At 37.6% G+C, this 24,578-nt stretch overlaps 1 protein-coding gene across 1 annotated transcript in view; it reads left to right on the top strand.

Annotated features, from left to right (window-relative positions):
- Window positions 1–24,578, top strand: part of LOC131490147 (urea transporter 2-like) — a 482,671-nt gene that overhangs the window by 43,795 nt on the left and 414,298 nt on the right. The window contains exon 2 of the mRNA XM_058692230.1: window positions 22,146–22,201. The gene's annotated coding sequence lies outside the window, so the exon portion shown is untranslated. The remainder of the gene's footprint in view (window positions 1–22,145; window positions 22,202–24,578) is intronic.

The raw sequence follows: 24,578 nt of genomic DNA, 5'->3' as shown, positions 1-24,578 counted from the left end.
CTTTGAAGACTGAGAGGTGATGGAGCTGTAGAAGAAAACTTTGAAGCTAGTAGAGCTTGGTTAATGAGGTTTATGGAAAGAAACCATCTTCATATCATCAAAGTGCAAAGTGAAGCAGCAAGTGGTGATGTAGAAGCTGCAGCAAGTTACCCAGAAGGTCTACCTAAGATAATTAATGAAGGTGCCTATGCTATTTTCAATATGATGAAACAGATGTATATTGAAAGATGCCACCTAGGATTTTCATGACTAGAGAGAAGTCAGTGCTTGGCTTCAAAGCTTCAAAGGACTGACTCTCTTGTTACAGGCTAAGACAGCTAAATGGTGACCTTAAATATAAGCTGGTACTGATTTACCATTCCAAAAATCCTAGGGCCTTTAAGCATTATGCTAAATTTATTCCACTTATGCTATATAAATGGAACACGACCAGGATGACAGCACCTCTGTTTACAACATTGTTGCTGAATATTTTAATCCCACTGTTGAAACCTACTTCTCAGAAAAAAAAATTTTTAAAGATTATTTTTTTAAATATAAGTATTTTAAAAAATATCACTGCTCATTGGCAATGTGCCTATCCACCCAAGAGATCTGATGTACAACAAGATTAACATTGTTTTTATGCTTGCTGACAGCATCCATTCTGAATGGATCAAGGACTAATTTTGACTTTAAGTTTTATTATTTAAAAGATAAATTTTGCAAGGTGTCGTAGACTCTGAGTCTGGAGTTCTTTCTTGTCCAGCAAGAAAGTGGGACGCAAGATTAAAAATGCTAGAGGTGGCTAGTGTCCGGCAGAAGACAAGAGTCCCGATTAAGGGTCCTTGCTCCATTCTTATTAGGATCAGAAGCTTACAAACATGGTGATGGACGTGCACAAAGAGACAAACTGTGAACATTAACTCATGGGTATGAAGGAAAGGGGGTTTTGAGGATATGCAGGGTTAGGGGTTTGGGTTAATACAAAGCAAAATCCTGGCACTGAGCAGAAGGTTATTTACAGCAGATGTGAGGCACCACCTCTGTTTACCTAAATTGGTCTAGGGGACAAGAAAGAGCATGCTACCCCAGGGTCAACAAGGCACCTTTCTTTTGCTAATTAATTTGCTCTGGGCAACTTCTCCCAGCAAGAGTCTATATCCCTATTTGCTTGTTTACCTAATTTGGTCCTTCCTTCCTGTGAAAGCAGCTTTCTGCTTTCTGCTGTAGTACTAAGTTGGGGAGCATTTCTGCTCTGAATACCTAATCTTGTTTACCTCATATATCTTTGGGCCTTTGCCCCACCCTGTCTATACTGGGGCCTTTGCTCGCCTTACCTGTTCTTTTTTGTTTTTTTCTGCCTTACCTATTCTTATTTACCTAATCTTGTTTACCCAAACTTGGGTGAGGACATCTATGGCTTTATAATTCTTTATGCCTTGTTAACCCATCACTGTAGGCTTGTTCCCCATGGTAAAGCTATAGCTGCCACTGACACTGATTCCTGTGATGAATCTAGGCAAAGGAAATTGAAAACCTTCTGGAAAGGATTCACCATCCTATGGATGCTATTGAGACCATTTGTGATTCATGGGAAGAGGTCAAAATATCCATGTTAACAGGAGTTTTGAAGAAGTTGATTCTAGGATGATTTTGAAGGGTTCAAGACTTTGGTGGAGGAAGTAACTGCCGATGTGGTGGAAATAGCAAGAAAACTAGAATTAGAAGTGGAGACTGAAAAGATGGCCGAGTTGCTGCAATCTCATGATATAACTTTAATGAATGAGGAGTTGCTTCTTATGGATGAGCACAAAAAGTAGTTTCTTGACATGGAATCTACTCCTAATAAATATTCTTTGTTGAAATGACCACAAAGGGTTTAGCATCTTACATAAACTTAGTTTATAAAGCATTGTCAGGGTTTGAGGGCATTAACTCCAATTTTGAAAGAAGTTCTGTGCTCAAATGCTATCAGACAGCATCACATATTATATGTTCATGAAAGGAAAAATTAATAGATGAGGTAACCTTCACTGTTGTCTTATTTTAAGAAATTGCTACAGCGTCCCCAGCCTTCAGTAACCACCGCCATGATCAGTTGGCAGCCATCAACATGGAGGCAAGATCCTACACCAGCAACAAGATTACAATTTGCTGAAAGCTCAGATGATAGTTTGCATTTTTTAGCAATAAAGTATTTTTAAATTAAGGAATATGCATTATTTTTTTTATACATAATACTACCTCACAGTTAACAGACTACAGCATAGTGTAAACAAAACTTTCGCAGGCATTGGGAAACCAAAAAATTCATTTGACTTGCTTTATTGCAATATTCATTTTATTGCAGTGGTCTGGAACCAAACCTGCAATATCTCTGAAATATGCCTATACCACAATTTGTTTATCTGTTTTCCTATTGATAGACATATGGGCTGTTTCGAGTTCTTGGCTATTACCAATAAAGCTGCTATGAGCATCCATGTACAAATCTTTGTGTAAACATATGTTTTTTTTTATTTCCCTTGGGTAAAATACTTATGATTGGAATGGCTGGATCATATAGTAGGTGTTGCTTAACTTTATGAAGAACACTAAAATCTTCAAAAATGCTTGTATCATTTTACATCCCCATAGGAACGTACACAACTTCCAGTTCTTCTACATCTTTTTCAACACTGGATATGGTCAGCCTTTTAATTTTAGCCTTTCTAGGTGTATAGTGTGGTATCTCAATGTGGTTTTATTTTTCTTTCCCTAATGAGTATCTTTTCATGTGCTTATTTAATTTTTTTTTATCTTCTTTGATCAAGTGTCTGTTGAAATCTTTTGTTCATATTTCTATTGGGTTGCTTATTTTCTTATTATTACATTTTCAGAGTTCTTTATGTATTCTGGATATAAGTCCTTTATCAGATATATGTAATTTGTCAGTATTTCCTCCCTGTGACTTGTCTTTTCATTCTCTTAATATCTTTTGAAGAGCAGCATTTTTAATTTGAGAAAGTCCAATTTATCAATTTCTTTCTTATGGATTATACTTTTGGTTCATACATAAAAATTTATCCTTTTAGGATTTACATTTAGTCTGTGATCTATTTTGAATTAATATTTGCACATGGTATGTGTATCCAAGGTCACTTTAGGCATGTGAATATTCAATTGTTCCAGTACCTTTTGTAGGAAAGAATGTCTTTCTGAATTGAATTTTGTCCCTTTTTAGAAAATAGATTGTCCATATATGTAGTGATCTATTTCTGAATTCTCTATTCTATTCATTGGTACATTTGTCTACTTTTATGCCAACACCATACTGTTTTAATTACTGTGGATTTATAGTAAGTCTTGAAATCAGGTAGTGCTAGTTATCCAACTTTGCTCTTTTTCAAAGTTGTTTTTGTTTTTCTAGATTCTCTGTATTTCCGTATGAATTTTAAAATCAGTTTGCCATTTTCTACAAATGCCTACTCAGATTTTACTTGGAATTGCATTGAATCTATAGATGAATTTGAGAAAATTGACATCTTGGGAATATTATCTTCTACCCCATGACCAAATTTACTTAGGTCTTCTTTACTATCTCTCAGTAATTTGTAGTTTTCACTGTGTACATTTCTCAAATATTTTGTCAAATATTCCTCTCAATATTACATATATATATATATATATATATATATATATATATATATATATATGTAATGCCTGAAGTTCCAAAACCTCCCACAAAAGACCACCAGAGTCGTAAGTCAAAGCCAAGCGGCAAGGGTCGTTTATTGCAGGTTCGAACCTGGTCCTCTGCACACTCGTTGCCGGTGACGCAAGAGGCCACGATCAGGGTTGGTATAGCGTTTTTATAGACAGAGACAAATAGCACAGGGGAGGTTTCAAATTATGAGGGGCCTGATTAGTTGATTTTAGAGTAAGGACATTTGTTGTTCTCTGATTGGGCGTCCTTTGTCTGTCCTTTGGCGGGAAGGCTTTGTCCGTTACTTGTGGCGGGAGGAAGAAAGGGGGAAGGGGGTAGGTGAGGAATGTGCTAAGCAAGCAGGTTTACAGAAGCGAGAAATGCCGGTTAGTTTATGTACAATCACTCATTCCATTACATATCAGACTACATTTAGGAAGTTTTACAGCCCATTCTACTACACAGCGGGTTACAATCAGGAAAGGTCTCACAATGCTCATAGCAAACAGCAAGCAAAACAGACTTCTCACGATTGTATTTCTTATCAAAGATCCATAATAAGCAGAAAAGAGAACCTAGCTTTAAACTAAGGCAGGGCTGTCATTTGGATTCAAAGCTGTTCCTTTCATATATAATTTTAGAGAGAACATGTGTGAGCTGGGGAGAGGGGCAGAGGGAGAGAGAGAATCTGAAGCAGTTTCCATGCTGACCTGGTGCTCGATCCTACAACCCCGAGATCATGACCTGAGCCAAAACCAAGAGTGGGATGCTCAACCAGCTGAGCCACCTAGGTGCCCCAAGATCACATTTTTTATGGTATTTTAAGGTTTTTTTTTTAAGTTTTAATTTACAATTTCAGTCTTCTTCCTATTGAAACTGGGGATAGGAGGAGGGGATTGTAGCTTATTGAGTGGGAAGCCATCTGTGGCCTCTCAGAAAGCCCTAAAAGGAGGTGTCTAGTTGCAACATTTCATTTTGAGTTGGGGCTTTGGCCTTACACACAATTCAAGACAACAAGAAAAGCTCCAAAAACATATCTGGCCAGGTACAGAAGTTACTAAGAAAGAGATCTTATCAAATATTCCAAAGAACTCCTTACTGATCAGGAGGTCACTAAAGTGGTTGAAGCAGTTACTGAATGGTAAGAGAATAAGAAATTCTTATCTGGGATATAGGAAAAGTAATTTCTGTATTAGAATCATAAATTCAATATGTTTAGTCATATGCAACATTCAAAAAATGAATTAAAATGGGATAGAATTTTATCATAGAATAGAAGAAGATAAGACAAGACCTATAATATCAACTGAACCACATATAGTAGTTAGAATTTCCTACAACTTTTGTTTAATTCTCATTTTCTTCCTCTCTCATTCAATCACACATATGCACTCTGCTGCAATGTAAAATGGAGTTCTTACTGTAGGTCACATTTGAAGAATTTGAAGCTCCTGAGCTAAGGGACTTTTCCTCTGTGAGGCTCTGATTCTCTCAAGTGGCAGTAAGGTAAGGTTTACAGCTATTGTTGATTACCCTTTAGGTGCTCCCTGTAAGTCCAAATCTGCTTTGAGTTTGCCAACCTTCAGGTAATATTGAGGAATATTTCTTAAACAGACTGCTACCTTTGTGGAACATTGGAGAAGTATGAATATAGACAATTTGAGAGTGGTCTGTGCCCCATCTTACTCCACCAACTTCAAGACTTTAAGGAGGGCTGATCCAGAGGAGTGGAACTGGGGTCTTCTCTCAACAGAGGACTTGGAGTTATATGACTTGCCATGAAGCAGTCAAGCAACACATAGCTAATTCTCCAGTGCCTGGTAGTTGTCAGCACTGTTCTCAAACTGTGTTTCAGTCCCTGAAACAAGGGGCTGCTTTCAGAGGCCTCTCTTGTTTACTTGGCAAACAGAACAAATATCCCTGAAATAACTCAGGCCAAGACAACTTGTAAATAACTGCTAAGCTGCATATAACATTAAGTACAAAAGGAGTTTAAAGACAACAGGAAACTAATGAGCAAAGGGAGAAGCTTTGTCTAAGATGGACTTGGACAAATCATGAAGGATGGAAAATTCAGGGTTATAAAGAGGTCAGGGTGAGGACCAATATGGTCAGGAGAGTCATACTAGAAGAGGTTCGTGTTTGTGTTTGTGACAATCCTGTGGGTCCTATCCAGCCAACCCTTCTCAGCAGTGACTCAGCAAATTGATTTCAGAGGTAGCCTCTGGGCACTTACATCCTGCTGATGGGTTTATAATGAAAATGCTGACGCACTGCTAAGTTGCACTGGGACCGTTGAGCAGCACTACAGAATTGAGTGCGTCATTTCCCCCTGAACAATGCATCTCATTCATTGCTTGAAGTGTGACCATTCATGTTGAAAATGAAATTCCACAGAGTGATCTGCTTGAGGAAATTATTCAGACTACTCACTTAGAGATCTTGCTATCTTTTGTGGTCCTCAATTAAGGCTCACAAGAACCACTCCAGGGTAAATTGGTGCCAATCTAGGCATTGAGAGTAGAAGAAAAAGTGATGAAAGCCCAGACTTGTATGAACTTTCAAAAGTCATCTCTAAGGACCCCAGGGAGCAGCGAACATTGATTATAACCAGAACACCTAGAATATTGGTGTAAAGGGAAAAAGTATGGACTTGGAATTAGGAGACCTTGGTGCTAGTTCTGATTCTTCCTGTAGCTGCCTGGCTGCTTTTTGGTATTTTCAGAAATATATACGTTTTTTTAGACATAGAAGGAATAACTAAGCCTAATTTTTTTTTAATGGAAAAGCGTAAAGCATACAAACGTAAATCTAATAATACCTGGGTTTCCATCACCTCCAATTACTAAGTGTGAATATTTTGTTTTCTTTTTTAAATATTACTAATATATAATTAATAAATGTAGATAAAGAAAGTCTTCTTAGACCTCCACTCAATATTCAACCACTATTATGAGTTTGATTCTTTCCGTCTATTTAAAACATTCTATAGAGTTGGTTACATAAATATGTATCTGCATTATAATTTATTAGGGATTTAAAACTTACATGATAAGCATCAATGGTATGTATAAAGTATTATTCTGAAAATTGCTCCTCTCTATGTATTTGGATTTATTTCTATCATCTGATTTTGTGTATTCTCTTTATGTTACTTTTTCTTTACTTCTTTCCCCCTCTTCATTAGTAGTCTTTTTGGGTTGATATAATTTTCTGTCTCTTGTTCTTTTCTCCCTCATAGTGGTTTGTAAATTATGCATTTTTGTTCTCTTAGCGGTTGCCCTCAAATTTTCAATATATATATTCCATTACTAATTTTATAACAATGTGTATAGGGAAGAACCTTAGTATACCTCATACTCCTTAGATCTCCTCACTCTCAAATTCATGCTATTGTTGTTTAGAATTTTAATTCTAACATGTTTTAAACACAAAAGAAGCATATTTTCTTTTTTTGTTTACAGTAAGTATGTATTTTTATCACCATATCCAGTTTCTTTGCTCAACTATTTTCTTGAATCCCACTCCTCATTTCTGAATTTATTTTTAGTTTTGATGAATTATATCCTTTAATAGTTCTTGCAGTAAGTTAGTAATAAACTTAGTCCTGAAGATATCTTCATTTACATTTATTCTTGAAGGCATAACATTCTACATTTACAATTATTTTCCCATAGCACTTTGACACATTCTTTTATTAGTGAAAAAATGAGCTGGGTCAGCCAGGTTACTGTTCTTTTAAGGTAATTTTTCTTCTCTGGTAGGATTTACAGTCTTTCATCCATTGCAATGTGTATATGTGGATGTATCTTTATTTGTCTTGCTAGGCAAATATGGTTTCCCCAATTTGAAGACTCTTACCTTTCTTATTTTTTTTTAATTTTTTTTTAACATTTATTTATTTTTGAGACAGACAGAGAGAGAGAGCATGAACAGGGGAGGGTCATAGGAAGAGGGAGACATAGAATCAGAAACAGGCTCCAGGCTCTGAGCTGTCAGCACAGAGCCCGACGCGGGGCTCGAACTCACGGACCGCGAGATCGTGACCTGAGCCGAAGTCGGACGCCCAACCGACTGAGCCATCCAGGCGTCCCTTACCTTTCTAATTCTAGAAAATTTCAGCCATTACCTAACTCCTTTTGACCCTGTCTCTCATTCTTTGAATAGTTTTTCTTCTGAATTTCTTATTAGACATGTTAGTACTTCATAGCCTTGATGTCAGTTTCTTTCATTTTTTTTTCTGTCACTATGTCTTTCTGTTTTCATCCTGGGAAATTTTCTCAATTACAGCTTTCACTTCACAATTTCTTTGGTTGTTAGTCTAATACTTAACACACTATCAAGTCTCCCAATCCTCCCATATTTCTTTGAGGATTTCAAAGAAATTGGTTTTTAAACATCTTTTTAGATTTTTTTTCAATTATTTCTATTTCCTTGAATGAGAATTCTCCCATTTCTTTGGTTTCACTCATCTCTTGGGGAGTTCCTCCCTATGCCTCTTTCCGGGAAGGCCATTTCATGATTGCTTTAGCCGATGCCTCTTGGTGTCTGGATACAGACAACCTTATTTCATCAGTTCAGCAATACTCTTAGTGGTCATGCCTCCAATAGCCTGGAAAGCAGGCTCATGTGAGAATTTTGACTTGGCAGTAGGTTCTGAAGGACCATGTTTTTAGAGGCCACCTGGGCAGACAAGAGAAGATGTTTCAATCTCTGTTACACATAGTCTGAGCCATTTGGAGCCCACACATTCCCATCTGAGGACCCCACCTGGACCATACATACACAGCTAGTCTTATCCCCTTGGTGACCATGGGGGCTTTAGCCTCTGCCTATACCATACTTTCCTTTCCTTTTTGGTCCTTGGATTTTTTTTTCATAATATTTAGTGCATTTATATATTTATTTTACAATAAATTTATTATATTCTATGTGTTTAGATTGTAGGAGGGTTTGTATTCTACATGAACTTTCCTCTATCATGAATGTACCCTTCATTTTCAGATAGGGAAACTGGACCCCAGAGAAGTGAGACCACTCACCCAAGCTACAATCTAATTATTGCCAACATGTAGATCAGGAAACACTTTTCTACATTAAATGTGTTGTATATATTCCCTTTGTGTCAAGATTCTTGATGTTTACAATGGAGAAAGTAATGTCTACTTTGCCTTTTTCAATTCATTATTATAGGAATTGACATTGCAAATAAATGTGAAAGTATTTTGAACATAAAAATTTTAACCTCTTATTGGTGTTATCATTTTTAATGTTTTATTGTGATGGAGATTTTAAGTTATGTCATATATACTTTCCTTGCTAAGAAATTCTCATTTTTCCACTATAGAATTCCTTTTTTTTTATATATACCACTTTTGCCCTCAAAGTCATTTTGTTATTAAATAAAAGAAGACCTCCTGAATAGAAGGTGATTTACTAAGGTCAACTCAGAGAGAATAAAGAATAAATTTTATTTTCATACATTCAACAAACATTTGTTGAAAGTCAATGTACCATACACTTAAGCTTTGCCTAGAGTATAGTAAATAAATTACATTTTTAAAGGAAACAGTCTTTTTATTCTAGAATAATTTTAGACTTATAAAACAATGCAAAGCTAGAATTCCCATATGCCCATCCTTTTTGCCCCTACATTAACATCTTATATCAGTATGGTATATTTATCTCAATTAGTGAACCAATATTGATACATTATTATGCTTTTATTCAGATTTCCTTGTTTTTTATCTTGTTTGCTTCTAGGATCCCACACAGGATACCACATTACATTTAGTTTTCATGTCTTCTTAGCCTCCTCTTGCCTGTGACAGAAGGTCACACTTCCATTTTTGGATATCCTTGACAGTTTTGAAGGCTAATGGTCAGTTATTTTGTAGAAAGTCCTTAAATTGGCATTTTCTAACATTTTTATCATGATTGCAGTGGGGTCATGTCTCTCTGGGGGGAAGACCACAGGGCTAATGTGGCATTCTCATCACTGCATATCAAGGGTACATGCTATCAAGATGAGATCATTTTTATGTTTGAGATAATGTTTGTAAGGTTTATCAACTAGAAAGTTCACTCTTTTTCCCTTGTCCATATTGTATGGAATCTCTTTGGAAGGAAGTCACTTTAATAAGCAGCATGCACTGAAAAGAGTGGGGAGTTATGTTTAACCTTCTTGAGAGCTGGTTATCCATATAAGTTATTTGGGGGGCGCCTGGGTGGCGCAGTCGGTTAAGCGTCCGACTTCAGCCAGGTCACGATCTCGCGGTCCGTGAGTTCGAGCCCCGCGTCAGGCTCTGGGCTGATGGCTCGGAGCCTGGAGCCTGTTTCCGATTCTGTGTCTCCCTCTCTCTCTGCCCCTCCCCCGTTCATGCTCTGCCTCTCTCTGTCCCAAAAATAAATAAAAAACGTTGAAAAAAAAATTAAAAAAAAAAAAGTTATTTGGAACTGTTCTGCTTGGGATATTTGTCTATTGTCCCCCATTTATTTATTTAATCATTTACTTATGTCAGTATGTACTTGAAGGAGTTCAGAACATGTTACTTCAAAATATATCATTTTAGCATACTGATTTTTTTTTTTTTTTGAGCTGAAGGCATTGAGAAACAGCAGATACAGGAGAGTTCTCTTTCTCTTTTCTACTAAAACCAGGTTCTAAAATTTCGCATGAATAGATGGCCTCTTTGTATCAGCACAAGAAGAACATTCTTTTCACCAGAGACTGGAATCATTTCCAAAATAGACCTGTATGAACAAACCTACTAAAATAATCCTTATCTTCCATTAATTTCTCCCATATATTTCCTAGCCACTGTCCAAAGATTTACTGCCTCTATTCTAAATGTGTGTGTCTTGTCATATCCCCACAATTTATTGTTTTTTGTTAAAAAAAAAAAAACCTATATAAGCTTTTGAGCTTAACAGTTTCTTTATTTTCCTTCTGAAGATTCCTGTGTACATGTAAAAATATTACATACAATTTGTATCCTTCTTGCTGTTAATGTCTTATGTCAGTTTAACTCTTAGACCCCATCACAGAACATAAGAGAGTAGAAGGAAGTTTTTCCTCCCCTACAGACTCGTGAATACTTATTTTACTACTTTATTTATTTTGTTGTCCAAATTGTTCCAGCTTTGGCCATTGAATGCTTTTGCCTCTCTTTGTGTTCCTTTCACATTCTCACCATCTGTTTGTGTCTGTGTATTTAAATTCTTACTTCTTGGTGATGCAAGATTCTCTAAGCTTATCTTATATATTTCCTGTACCAGTCTCAGAATCAGCCATTTCTCCAAGGAGCCCTGGTTCCTTTTAGTAAGGAGATTATTAAATAAAAGGAAATGTTGCATTGAATCCAACATGACTAGACATTGTTTTCTTTATTTATCCCCATTTATAAAATATTTGGTACTTGTTCTCCTCTAAGCCTCATGGGAATGCTGAGAGCAGAGTGAATGGCCTCACAAAACCATTAGATTTCTCTGAAAGGGAAGACTTTAAAAATAGGAATATATACCTCTTAGAGGAAATTAGGAAACTCCTTTAAAGATAACAGAGAACTTCACTCTCAATTGCCAGTTGAGACCATACATCTCTTCTAAACATAGGTCTCATATTAATTTATCAGATGGAAATGCGTTAAATGCAGGAGCAAATTAACTTGGAAATATACTAAATTTCAAGGAATAGGATCCATTTTCATTATTCAGAACCGAGACAGTACCTCAGCAGTTATTAATAAGCTGTTGTTGCTGTTGTTGCTGCTTTAAACAAAGAACCAAAAATGTTTATTATTGCAGTGTGTCTTTTTATGTGTGCCAAACCCCAAAGCCTAGTTTTATTTGTAAGGTTCCCCAACAGAGTGGTTGCTATAGATATAGGAAAAGCCCAAAGGGCAGCATGCTGAGCCTTTGGAAAAACAGTTGCATTTCCCAAAGCAAGGGATAGATATTGAGGCTTAAAGGGAGTTGATCCTTAGGATAAAGTCATAGCTAATGTAAGGGTTTCAGAATAAAATATAAGATTTCAGGGAAATCTAGGGACCAATTATGTGATGTTCAAAGGAAACTGTGAATATGAGTGAGCCTTAGTTTTTACCCTATGCTTAAGGCAAATATGTGCAAATCATTCTGCTTAGGGTTGGGGAATAAAAGACTATTTTTGTTTCTTTTTGTGATAATGATAATGAAGGAGAAGAATGAAGTGAAGATGAAAGCTGACATTCTAGGCACCTGAGTTTAAAATTGCTTCAGTTCAGTAATAACCACAGGGATGGAATTTGACTTTGGTTTGGTCCTCTTCAGAGAGGAAGGGACAAGATCCTATGTGAAGCATTTATCATGACCTTTTCTCTGAATCTGCCTCTGTTTTCTGAATTTCATGGTAAAGTTTGCTCATGTACCAACCTTCAAGATAGTCAATTAGTTTCTCAAATGGAGTTTTCCATCCTGGGAAGGCCAGGTGTACCAGCCCTCCTTATCTTCAATCAGCTCAAAGACAAAAATGTCTTATGAATATAAGATTTGTAAAAATTTAACCTTTCAGTAATGTGTAAAGAAAAAAAAAAAGGAGGAAACAATGTGGCAGAGGGGAGACCAAGCAGAACCAGAGTGGCCACAGGAAGCATGATCTTCCAATAGTTCTTGCTGGGGCCCCTGAGATGGGTTGTCTGGCTACTTAATGATAAGCAAATTCTCCAATGGGAGAACAACCTGATCCTCACGTAACACTTGACCATTGAAGGAGAACGGGATGCTAATGAAGGCAGTCCAAGGGGAGGCACTTCAAAAGCAAATCTCCTAGATTTGCCAAACCCACTTTAGTGCTCAGTTGCTGATAAGGAATAAGGAAGGACTGAGTGAGCCAAGATAGCAAACACCTGAACACACATGTGTCCCCCATGTCAGCTGCCTTCTTTACCTTGACCACCTGAGAAGGATCCCAAATTCTTATTCAGAGTTGTCTCTTTGGTGACATTGGCTACTCTTCTCAAAACCATCATTTCAAGGCTCAGGAGGAACTGCAGGGTAAGGCATAGCTTTTTCTAATTTTGTGCCCTCTTACTAACATTTGGAAATTTGTTTCTACCTGTTCATGGAGGAAATTATTGGCTTCTAAGCTTTTCCTTTTTCTCTCCATCCACCAAAAATCCTAACATTGTGTGTGTGTGTGTGTGTGTGTGTGTGTGTGTGTGTATGCACATACAATCATTTTCCCATTATTAAAAGATTTGAAGTGCTTGCTAGCCAATAGTATAGATGATTTGAAAGCCTTTTGAGGATAGGATCCTACTTTCAATGGCATGGAATGGTATAGCTGTTATTTCTCATAGAGCATCTCCCAATTAGTTTACTTTCAACCCCCCTCCACGCCTCTGACTCCAACCCAATTTAGATTACAGTGTTAAAAAGATCATCATAAAATGTAGCCTTGTACAAGGAGATGATCTAATTATTCAGCCTTGCCATACCAGCCTAATAAATTATGCTGTTTTGCCCGCAGTATTTCACCTGAGAGAATGAGTGTGTCAAACACTATAGCACATGAATTCTCCAGCCAGCTTGTGTAGGTGCCTGAGCAGTTGAGTATTTAGTGCCACGATCTGAAAGTTGGTTTTACAGAACTTGAAGAGTGAATGTTAATAACTCATTTTGGTTTTGGTTGGGGTTGAGAATATGCATTACCCTAAAGGGACTTGTATGCACATAGAATATCCTATATGTGATAATTGTTGTATATTTAATAATGTTCAAACAAAGGGCATGCTGTCACTTAATTATGTGTATATTATTCCATAGTGGTAATGACAAAACTAAAGGGAATCCCCCAAGAGTTCAAACAAGTTTTTTTGAGATGGATGAATATTAGCCTCTTGAGGTTCCTTTTAGAACAAGAGGACATATTTACAGATCCATCTGTGCATGTAGGAGGAAGTTCCAAAATCTATTCCAACTATTCAGGCTCACAGAACGGTTGTTAAATGGAATCCTACTAGTCTATCTGATGATTTGCTCCACCATTACCATAGTGTGATTACAGAGCTGAAGTGTGTGGCTCCCTGTTAACTGTGAAAGCTTCTGACTGGTCTAATGGAGGGTTGGGGTTTGTTGACTTTTGAGAATGTTGTATGGTGGGGTGTCTAGATTCTTTGTAAGTGTGGGTATAAAGGCATGATAATATGTGTTCTTATTTTGTCTTATCAATAACATTCTTGAGAATAAAGTAGATATTGCAAATTTATTATGGCTAAAAATCTCAATGCTAATTGGCCTTACCTATAAAATAAATACTGTTAACAAATCATTGCCTTATATGCAGGTTAACTGGTTAATGTCAAAGGAAATTTTACTGGATATGTAAGCCTTGATTTTATATCAGCTAGCCAAATGTAATCAAAGCATTTTTGTGAATTAAAAGCAATTTCCAATTTTTAAACCTCTTTTTGTGATTAAAAAAATCCCTTTTCAGGTAAGGTACCTACCAGTTGCTTGCCAGAATGAACCCCCTGCCTTACAGTCCATTATATAAATTTTGCATGAAGAGAGAATGCCATGAGGTGAGAAGGAATGGGAAGTAGGGTAGAGTTTGCTGAGGGGAGATACCTGTCTTTGGTAGTAGCTTTTTCAGCTCTGTTCAGAATACCTAGATAGAAGATGTAGGTGTTGAGGTATAGTTGTAGTGTTGACCATGATATGGAACTAGTTGAGAACTGGAGCCTACCATTTGATGTTGAGCATGGGAACCACTGTCCCAAGAGCCTTTCCTCCAACATCCCAGCATCCTAGCAGCAGTCCAGCAGGCCTTTGACCTTCTCCCAGCAACACCAGTCAGGCAGCATAGAGGGCCAAAGATCAGCATTACCATTCATCTGCTGATGGATGATGTCTTCAGATCAGCAGGCCAAAGGTGGTGTAGGTGTCATGTACATAGGTTGCATGAACTTTGAGCCAGTGAATGTAAAGGACAAGCTGGAATGTTCTTTTAGAGATAAAAGAGCAATTACCTGACAAAGGATCTTTAGTGACTTCATGCAGTAAGTTCCAAATCATTTTATTACAGTTAACTCTAAATTATCTGGGGGTGGAAGGACCAGAAATAGCTGGACATCAGGATTTGTTGAACAGAATTATATACTGAGGACCACTGGGGGTTAAACCCAGAAGAAAGAAAAGGGTTATTGCCTTTCTGGTGCTTATGAGCCCTTGATAGAAAAAGAGATTGAGTAAATGCAACTCAAAGACATATGACTCAAGACTTCATGTGTGCATTGAAGCTAAAATCCCATCACTAGAAAATGAATTTGATGACTTTAGAGATCTTTTCAGTCTTTCACATATTAAAAACATGAAGATCCGGTGGAACATGGAACATGTCAGAGAGCAAGACCTTATAGAGAGGATTACTGGCTGGACCCCTTCTGGAATCCATCCATTCATTCTTTTATTTCACAGATGCAAAGTGAACACTTCACATACGTGAATCTCTGGGATCTCAACAAAGGGATCTGCTACAGAACCCCTCAGCTCCAGTGCAAGAAGACAGGAGCCTGGAAAGAGAGAGGGACTTCCATAGGGAGAAGAGAATGGGAGGCAGAGCAGTAGTTCAGATCACAGATTCTGCTTTGGAATTCTGCTTGAAGCAGAAGGATCTCCAATAGAGCCTGAGATGGACACATGAAATGGAGAGGCTGGTGGGGATAGGCAGGCCATGGAAATAGACAAGTAGTGTGTACCTTTTCATCTGCATACAGGAGATAGTTAGTGGTCATTCAGAGCAGACTTAGTCTTTTTTTTTTTAATTTTTAAAGTTTGTTTATTTTGAGAGAGTGTGAGTGGGAGAGGGGCAGAGAGAGAGGGAGAGAGAGAATTCCAAGCAGGCACCGTGCTGCCAGCACAGAGCCCTACTCAGGGCTTGAACTCATAAAACTACGAGATCATGACCTGAGCTAAAACTGAGAGTCATATGCTTAACCGACTGAGCCACCCAGGCGCCCCCAAACTTGATTTTTATATTGAAATTTAGAAGATAATTTTTCTAAAAGACCAGATGGGGATGAGATCAAGTTTGACCTTACCTCCCAAATATTCTGTGTAGCTCTTGCGTAACCCAAGTTAGCCACTGAAGAACACACCTTCCTGAAAGGCTGCATGACATGAGGGTACTGGATTAGGAAAATACACACAGACACTTGCACACACTTAATTTGAAAAGGAGTTTGCCTTTATATGCCAAGGCTAGCCTTAATATGCAATAAGTTGTAAACAATTGTATTACATTTCATTCCAGCTTGAAAATTCTATGATATTTATGCAGGCCTTTCTTGTTTATAATTCAGTGCCTATGGCAATTTACTTATTATTTCCTAGGGGATATTACTTTTCTTGACCTTGTATTTTTAAGGAAGGCCGAAATACTACACTTTAAAGACAAAAATCATCTGAGAAATTGAGCACCATAAGCAGCTGGTGTGCAGGTGCTGGTTCCAGGGGTTGTGTGACACAGGCCTTGTGAAGGGGGGTTGCACATACATTGAACTAAGGATACCCAGAGGATGCTGAGTGGATTCATTATCAGATCAATAATCTGCAAACTGTGAATATGCAGGAAACCAGAGTCTGTTGGCTTTTCAATTCATTGTGAAAATAAGGGTCTTTACATGGACTCTGAGAGCGTTCTGGTCCAGTGAGCCAATAATTCCCATCATATCATAGAAAATGTATCACCCCTATAGGCTGCAGAATGCCTGGGGGATGCTCTTCAGTAATCAAGTGTCTTGCATAGTAGATTTTGCATTAACTTTATAGTCTGCCCTGGGACCTAATTGGTAAATAACATACAGTTAGGTACATTTTACCTATGTTTGAGTAGAGCTGAACTGAATGCACTGGAGAAAATGGTGAGGCTTTACAAAGTGTTTCATGTAGACTTAGGCAGGGGTGAGGTAGAATATAGTCACTCTGGTCATGTAGTATTTTCTGACGTGAATATTTCTAGACTCTTCCTGGAAGAAAGACAATAGTAAGAGAAGGAGGCATGAAGGAGAGAAAAGGAAAGGAGGAGGGAGGGAAGGGAACAGAAGGGAATGGAAGGGGAAGAATGGAAGGAAAACCTGATGGTATGTGTGTGTACTGGGGGGGGGGACACTGCAGGGGGAGTTGAAAGTCCTAGGTTGGATTCAGCATATTTCATTGGGTTACTAACAACAGCTCGAGCAGCAGTCTTCAAACAATAAAGAGAAAAAAATGTTTTTAAAAAGTTAACTCTGCTAAATGTAAATATGAACAGAGTTGGAACTAGAACATGGAGCGATCATAGAGACATAAGAGAATCTCATGTTCTGTGATAGAAATTATTCTAGGTCAGTTGGAAATACCTCTAGTATTAACAGCTATACCTCTAGAACAACAGCTATAGCTGATGGCATGTCCTCCTACTGTGCCAATAACTGATTAGTGGCGACCATGCCCAGTGCTCCTGATCCAATATTCTGGGCATCTCAGACAAATAAACCTGAGATGCCCAGAATATTTCCTTAACAGTAATATTTGCAGAGCCCCTTATAATTTACAAGGCATTTTACAGCAATTGCCACAGTTAATTCCCACAATAACCCTGTGAGTTTAAATATTAGACTTCTTATTTTACAGCCGAGGGAAGTGCTGCCCAGGAAGGTTAAGTCACTTTTCCCAAGGTCACTCAGGAGTCATCCATAAAACCAGAACCCAAAGCCAGATCTTTTGACTATCAATTGTCCTTCTACCTCATCCTCTCTGCCTTTATATTCATTGATCCCTCTGCAAACAGTTACTTTATAAGGTAGAAATGGAACTGCTTGGAGTATGTCCTTGACACAACCCCATGGGCACCTGTTCCTACAACCAACACAAAAACTTGGGCTTGAAGTCTAAAATTTCAATAAACTTTTTTAAAAGACAGAACAAAAATGTATGTTGCTTTTTCCCTCAGAAATTAATTCTTTTAGATATTTCTGACTTCTTTAATAATAAAATTTTGTCACCACAGTTAAGCTTAAAGATAACACCACATGAGTTGCTGAGTGTCAGGTCATCAAATGTGATCCTGCTTAGGGACATTCATTTTTGAGAGTCATAGATGAGGGGGGCGGGATTTGAAGGCAATGCAGGTAGACAACTGGTCCTGTGAAGGAAGCAGTAATGAGCACATAATCACCTGTGCTCTAAGAGGAACCGCAATCTATTGACAAATACACCTGCACATGTGGGCAGAGGGGAGAACACAAAGGTGGGGGAATTGAGAAAGCTTGTATCCTGTGTAGAGATCAGAGAGTGAGTTGGTTGATTAAACCAAAGGGCTCATCTTGGAGAGCAGTGCAGAGATCAAAATGCCAGACTGAGAACAGTAGAATGTCACAGATAGAGGGGTGAGAAAGGCATAATGAAAGTGTATTTAGGAAAGGAAGATCTGGTAGGAAAATAGAGAATCAATCTGACAGGAAAAGTTGGGGACCCAAGAGACCTATTACAAATATATGGCGGTATTCTGAAGAGAGAGAGTATGAGCATACCAATAAAAATACCAATAAAAGAAATACCAACAAAAGGCAATTATTATAATTATTATTTATACTTTGATTCCCAATAAGAAACATTTCCAGAACTCTCTCTGAATTGCTTTGAGGTGTTATTTCTTAAAATGGGCTCTAAGAAATACTAGTGCCTCTGCATATTAACAGGTGTTTAAAAAAAACCTGAAAAAAAATGTACAGAATTTATGGGGAGAATGAGCTTTAAAATTTTATAGCAGGATTTATGAGACTTTTGTGTGCATAATGTATATCTTACATTCTGAAAAGATGATAGAGAATGCCACATTTCCCAAACACATTTGACTAATTAGGATCCTCCTTTCTTTCCCCAGCAAGCCATCTTCCAATATTTGTGGAAATACCTTGAATCAGAGATTAGTTTTGACTGGAAGTTTAATAAACAACAACAACAACACCTGGATTCTAGTTCACTTATAGACTAATGGTGTGACCTTGGACATCTATGGGCCTTGATTTCATCACTCATATTGCTATCCTAGTTTGGAGTTTAAGCAGATAAAAGGAGACTGTAGGACAAGAGTTGAAATAGTCATTCCTTGAACAACAGCTATAGCTGATGGCATGTCCTCCTACTGTGCCAATAACTGATTAGTGGCCACCATGCCCAGTGCTCCTGATCCAATTTGTTATAGTCCTGTAATAGCTCAGAAAATTATTTGCTAGAGACAAGGTGAAGCTTTGAGATTCTCCCTTAACTTAAAAAATTTAGGTATCTCACATGATTTTATAAGTGTGAATGTGCCAGAATGGTGTAGAAAAAGGACCCCCAGGGGGGTCAGACATCTTCCTTCTCATCCCTGCCTGTCTCATCTCCTCAAGTACCCATGGAGGTAACCTCCAACTGTTGGCGCATATCTCATGGCTTTTTAAGCCCAGGGAAGGATGTTGCTAGGCTTTTACGCAAAGATCTAGGATCAGCCTAACAGAAACATCCAGGAGAGAATGAATATTTCAGACCCCCATTCTCTCAGCCTGTGCACAGATAAAAACAGCTTTATTGAAAGAAGTAACAGGGCCACCTGGGTGGCTCAGTTGGTAGAGTGTCCAACTCTTCAGTTTCAGCTCAGGTCATGATCTTAATAGTTCATGGGTTCGAGCCCTACATGGGGCTCTGCGCTGACAGTGAGGAGCCTGCTTGGGATTCTCTCTCTTCTTTTCTCTCTGCCCCTCCCCTACTCACGTTCTCTTACTCTCTCTCTCTCTCAAAATAAATAAATAAACTTAAAAGAAAAAGAAATAACAATCCAAGGGCAGTAACACCTTTGAAGAAAGAAAAGGGAAGCATTATCAAATACCTACTGTGTGTGAGTTAGTGAAGCAGGCATCTTGTAAGTTATCTAAGTGTAGCATGGTAAACCACAGATGGCTTTCCTTTCAGCTAGCCCTTGGTTTGAGTTTTAGCTCTGCCAACTAATACTTGTGTGCCTTTAACCAAATTATTTAAATTCCCTGAGCCTCATATTTCTCATCTGTAGTATGATACCTACTTTATGGAATTATATTGAGTATAAAGTGATAAAATACATGAAAAACAGTGCTCTGCATATAGTAATATTCAATAAATGTTAGTCTGTATTATTGCTATTAACTTATTACCAACTCAATTCCCAACACTCCCCAACACAAAGGAAAGAAACAGGCCTGATACGACAAAAATCTACATAGGAAATTTACTAAATGGAATTTTACTTTTGAGAATATTTTCCTTTTTTCCCCTCTGTCTGGGTTATGATTTCTCCTTTCAGATACTGTTTTTTAGAGCTTAGAAACACCAGAGAAAATCTATTTCACTTTTTCTCTAGAAGGAGTTTCTGCATCTTCCATCTAGTTTCAGAGCAGTGATGTTAACCTTTACCATGCTGCCAAATAGTCCATTTGTAAATAACACAGCCAAAATATTTTCCAAGTGCCCAGAGTACAAGTTGATGAAATGCTTATTGCTTTTCTCCTCCTTTTCAATTCCACAATCTCAACCAGGGGCTCTGTTCTCAGGACATTCTTCTTTAGCCTAAAGAAAAGGTAACCAATCTTAGACAAAAAAAGGAAAATTGCACAAAGCCTAAGATGAAGAATAGAATAATTTTCAGGGGGCAGGGCATATATTTAATATCCCATATTATTTCAGACGGTGTTTTTGTATCTCTGGGAGAAGCTCTGACACTGAGAAGGCAAGGGCTGGAAATTGTCACTTTGATCTTATATCTCGCTACAATTCTACCTTCTTTCTTTTCTCTTTGTCTGCTTCTTTCTTCTTACATTTTCTCTTCTCCTCCTTAGTCTTCCCTTCCTTCAGCACTCCCTCCTCTGCTTCTTTTTCTTTCTCCTTACAGTAATCATACTCACCATTGTTGACTTTTAACTTTTTTTTTTTTTTTTTTTGCCAAACATTGTGCTAAATGCTCATTATGCAGTATCTTCTTTAATCTTCTTTAATCTGCGTCACAAAAACATAATTTACAGAACAACACACTTTCTGGAGAAGAAAAAAAGATTGAAAGGCTTGTGCCCAAAGGCTACACAGTCTTCAATGACAATAGACCCTAGTGGAGTGGGTTGAATTAAGGTGTTCCAACCACCTCAATGGAAATGGCTTTTCCTACAACATAAAGAGGCAATATTAATGGAATTCATAGTTTCACCTTAATGTTAATGTATTTTGGGGCAAGTAGTGAATGTATTCAATTATGTATGCATGTGGATTTGATATATCCATTTTAAAATAAGCTTACTATTCTTTTAAATGACTCATTTTAATTGGGTCACATATTAGAATTCATTCTTATGTATAGTTCTATGATGGGGTTCTTCAATAATTATCTTGGGGTAAAAAGGGGGAAAGTGGAATGTGGTATTTAACTTTATATATATATATATATATATATATATATATATATATATATATATATTTGCAATCCAACATAGATCAAGCTTTTGCATATATATTATTTTAATTTTGTATAATGCACATGTCTGTATTGTTTGTGCAAACATACCACAATTATGGTATGGAATTAATTTGCACATTGCAAAAATCTATTGCAAGTCTATGTGATGTGAAGCATGACTGTATTATGGTTTTGAAGACTGTGTTAAAGTTTTGGAGCTAAACAGACCTAGATTTTAATCCAAGCCCTGCAGTTTTTCAACTCTGTAACCTTGAGCAAGTTTCTTAATCTGTATGAAGTTCATGAAATATCCTCTTTATGGTAAACATGGAGGTAATAATAGCCAATTTTCACAGCTATTGTCACATTTCAATGAGAAAATATACAGTCCTGGCAGACTGTACACATTCAACAGAAACTAGTCCTTTTTCTCCATCCAGATTTCTATTTGTTGTAATAACGTCCCTCCATCCGTATCTATACTCATATCAACCCATATCTGTCTATATAAGCTAACATTTTTCTTTGTATATGTGTGTTCATACACACCCATATTCATACCCACATGTGGAATCCTACTCATAAGAACATATACATGTGCCATCCCAGGTATATCTTCAATTTAAGATCAAACCTAAGGAGGTATGAAATACCCACATAAACTCACTTTAATCCATACAGCACTCTATAGAGCCTTGCTTACAAAGGAGTGAAAGCTGATCCCGTCCCTCTGCTCTGCCTTGGTAGCAATACCCATGGGTGCCACAGATGTATCCTAGCGCCATCTAGTGGGGAATCCCACTTTCTGCCCCACAGTGCCTCCTTGTGCTGGCTGCAACCATTGCTCCAACTCACCATTTTGCAGGCTGCCTCCATCATTCTAAAAAAATAACCATCCTAAATGAACTCTGTATTCTGTTTAGACTCTTTCCAGTTTTCTTCCTGGGTGTTTCTGGACATGAGTACATCCCACTGAAATATTTCCACCTCTATCTACAGACAAAGAAAAGGCTTGGAGCACCTCAATCTACTGTGCCAACAGGACATGAATGACCGTGAGTACATGAAACACTTCTAAGGCCATGTCTTTAGGATCTAGAAGGAAAATTCTATATCTTATAATGGAAGCTTCCTGTATTCACTAAATATAGGAATACTTTATATATGTATAGTTCTTTCTTTATTTCAATAAGAACTTTGACTCACAAAGAGATACCACAGGCAAATTATTTCAAAGAAATGAGATGGTTTTGGTCTTCCTTTGGCTGTGAAGGAAGCCAAGTTGGCTATAGAAATTGTTATTGCTACACATAGATTAACCCATGGAATTCAATCCTCATTTCTTTTAGCTAGTGTATTCAACGCACGAAAATGATTAATAATAGTGAAGAAAAACCAGGCCAGAGCTGTATCTATATAGACAATTAATTTTGCAAGTTCCTTGACCCCTTCAGAATTTTAAAGGTGACTCATAAACATGGTAGTGGATGAGGTGAAGAGTAAATGCACTCATTCAAATCTTCTTGGTAGGTTAATTAAGCCAGAGAAACTAGTAAATCCTATTGAAACAGTCAAGTCATTATCAATGTTCTGTTGAATTGATTAGTTAAGTTAATTATCCTTGTTCCAGTTGTCCATATACATATACTGCATACGCAGTCTAGGGGAGAATTTCAACCTGTGGCCCCCACTTGGTCTTCCCTTCCTCCCATATTGCTCCAGATCTTTGCCCAGGGACCAACGACATTTGGGTTTGCCTGATTAATCTTTTCACAGCTTCATATCAGTTAGACCAATGTGGGCACTGAATATGTTACCTACATATTCAATAACAGTGGTAGAGAGCCTTCTCCCTAAGAGTCCCCTACCATCAGGATAAAAGAAAGGGTGTAAATAGAAAAAGAATAAAGAGTGACAGGGAAAGGCAAGATGAGTTTCACTGCTGGAACAGATTTGGCCCATACTTTCTGTTACTAAGTTAATAAGCCAAACCTTGTGGAAGGAGATAGGAATTCAGACAAGAGGTAAGTAGATTGTTTTACTCTCTGTATATGTGAATGAGGATTGTATGAATGTACGCAACCTGACTCATATTGTAAGACCATAACTCATTTAAAGGGTTGAGTTTGTTTTGGCAAAGGTTGAATGCCCAAGTTTGCCTTCCTGCTCCTTTGTTTGAGGGGCAAGTGACACTCATTCGAAGTATCTTGTAAGAAATCAGCATCTCAGTCTCTGGGCTGGGAAGATAGAGAAGGAGGAAATGAAAATGCCATGCTTTCATTATATTCCAAGTTACTTATTTGTAAAGAAGTTCTTCATCAACCAAATCTGTCTGTTTCTCCCATATATTGCCTCTCAGTTCTGCTGCCTTTGTTGTAATGTTACATTTTGTATCTAATATTTCTTGCTACTGTTTAGAAATCATTGTGACTACATTGGTCTTTATCGATAATTTTATGTAGCACAATCCATCACCATGTTGGATGTTGGGCCAGGGAGAAGGGCATTACTTTGTCTTTCACTTGGAGTTCAGACAGCTCTCTTGTATTGATTTCTTGGCTTGCATGTTCGTTAGATGATGATTTGCACTTTTCCTGTATTGTGTTTATCCAGATTATGTTTCAGATGCATCTACAACATATCATCATTAACAACAAACATTTATTGAACTCTTATGGGCTGTGGATCAGGCTCCAGGCTAGATACTAGGGATAATAAGAGGAATTTAATGCGATCCCTACCCTGGAGGGTTTTATCATCTATTGGATCATGTTTGTTTAAGAAAAAAAAAAAAAAAAAAAGATACCTAACAGCTTATGCCCACTGAGTGCTGGGGGCAATAAATGCTCTTTGAGTTCAGAGAAGGGAATGGTTGGTGATGGCTGGATGACGGGTCAGGAAAGGCTTTATGAATGAGATGAAATTTGAGTGGTTTCTTAAAGGATAAGAGGATATTTTTTATGGGATACTGAATACAGGGAGTTTCTGAATACCACTATGCCAGGTTATATAAAAAAAAAAAAAGTAGTGCCTGTTTCTTTAAACTACAATTGCCTCTTTAATTATTTATGAGCTTCAGACAGAGAATCAATATTCACCTGCTTTCCACACTGCTTTTTGCAGAGTTCTGTTGTTAATAGCTTTGCACACCTCATCATGCACACTAACAAAAAGCCAGCTAGTCTGTTAACTTTCTCATTAAGACTTCCCTGGCCTGGTTGCCAACTTTTAAGATTGTCTTTGCTCTGTCTAAAATTTGCCCTAGTTTCTCTCCTAGTGAAAGCTCCAATTAGAAGAATGTATATTCAGTGACTTCTAAGCAAAGTGAATTTTAAGGTAAGAGAATAAGAAAGAAAAAAATAACTGACTTTCCTGTGAATGTTGCCTCACTGAATCTTCAGGAGAATGCAGGTTTGACCCTGGAGAGGATAT

This window comes from Neofelis nebulosa, chromosome 11, assembly GCF_028018385.1.
Source record: "Neofelis nebulosa isolate mNeoNeb1 chromosome 11, mNeoNeb1.pri, whole genome shotgun sequence".
NCBI classification, from domain to species: Eukaryota; Metazoa; Chordata; class Mammalia; order Carnivora; family Felidae; genus Neofelis; species Neofelis nebulosa.
The sequence above is the reverse complement of the archived record's forward strand: the minus strand, read 5'-3'. Positions and strand labels throughout refer to the sequence as shown.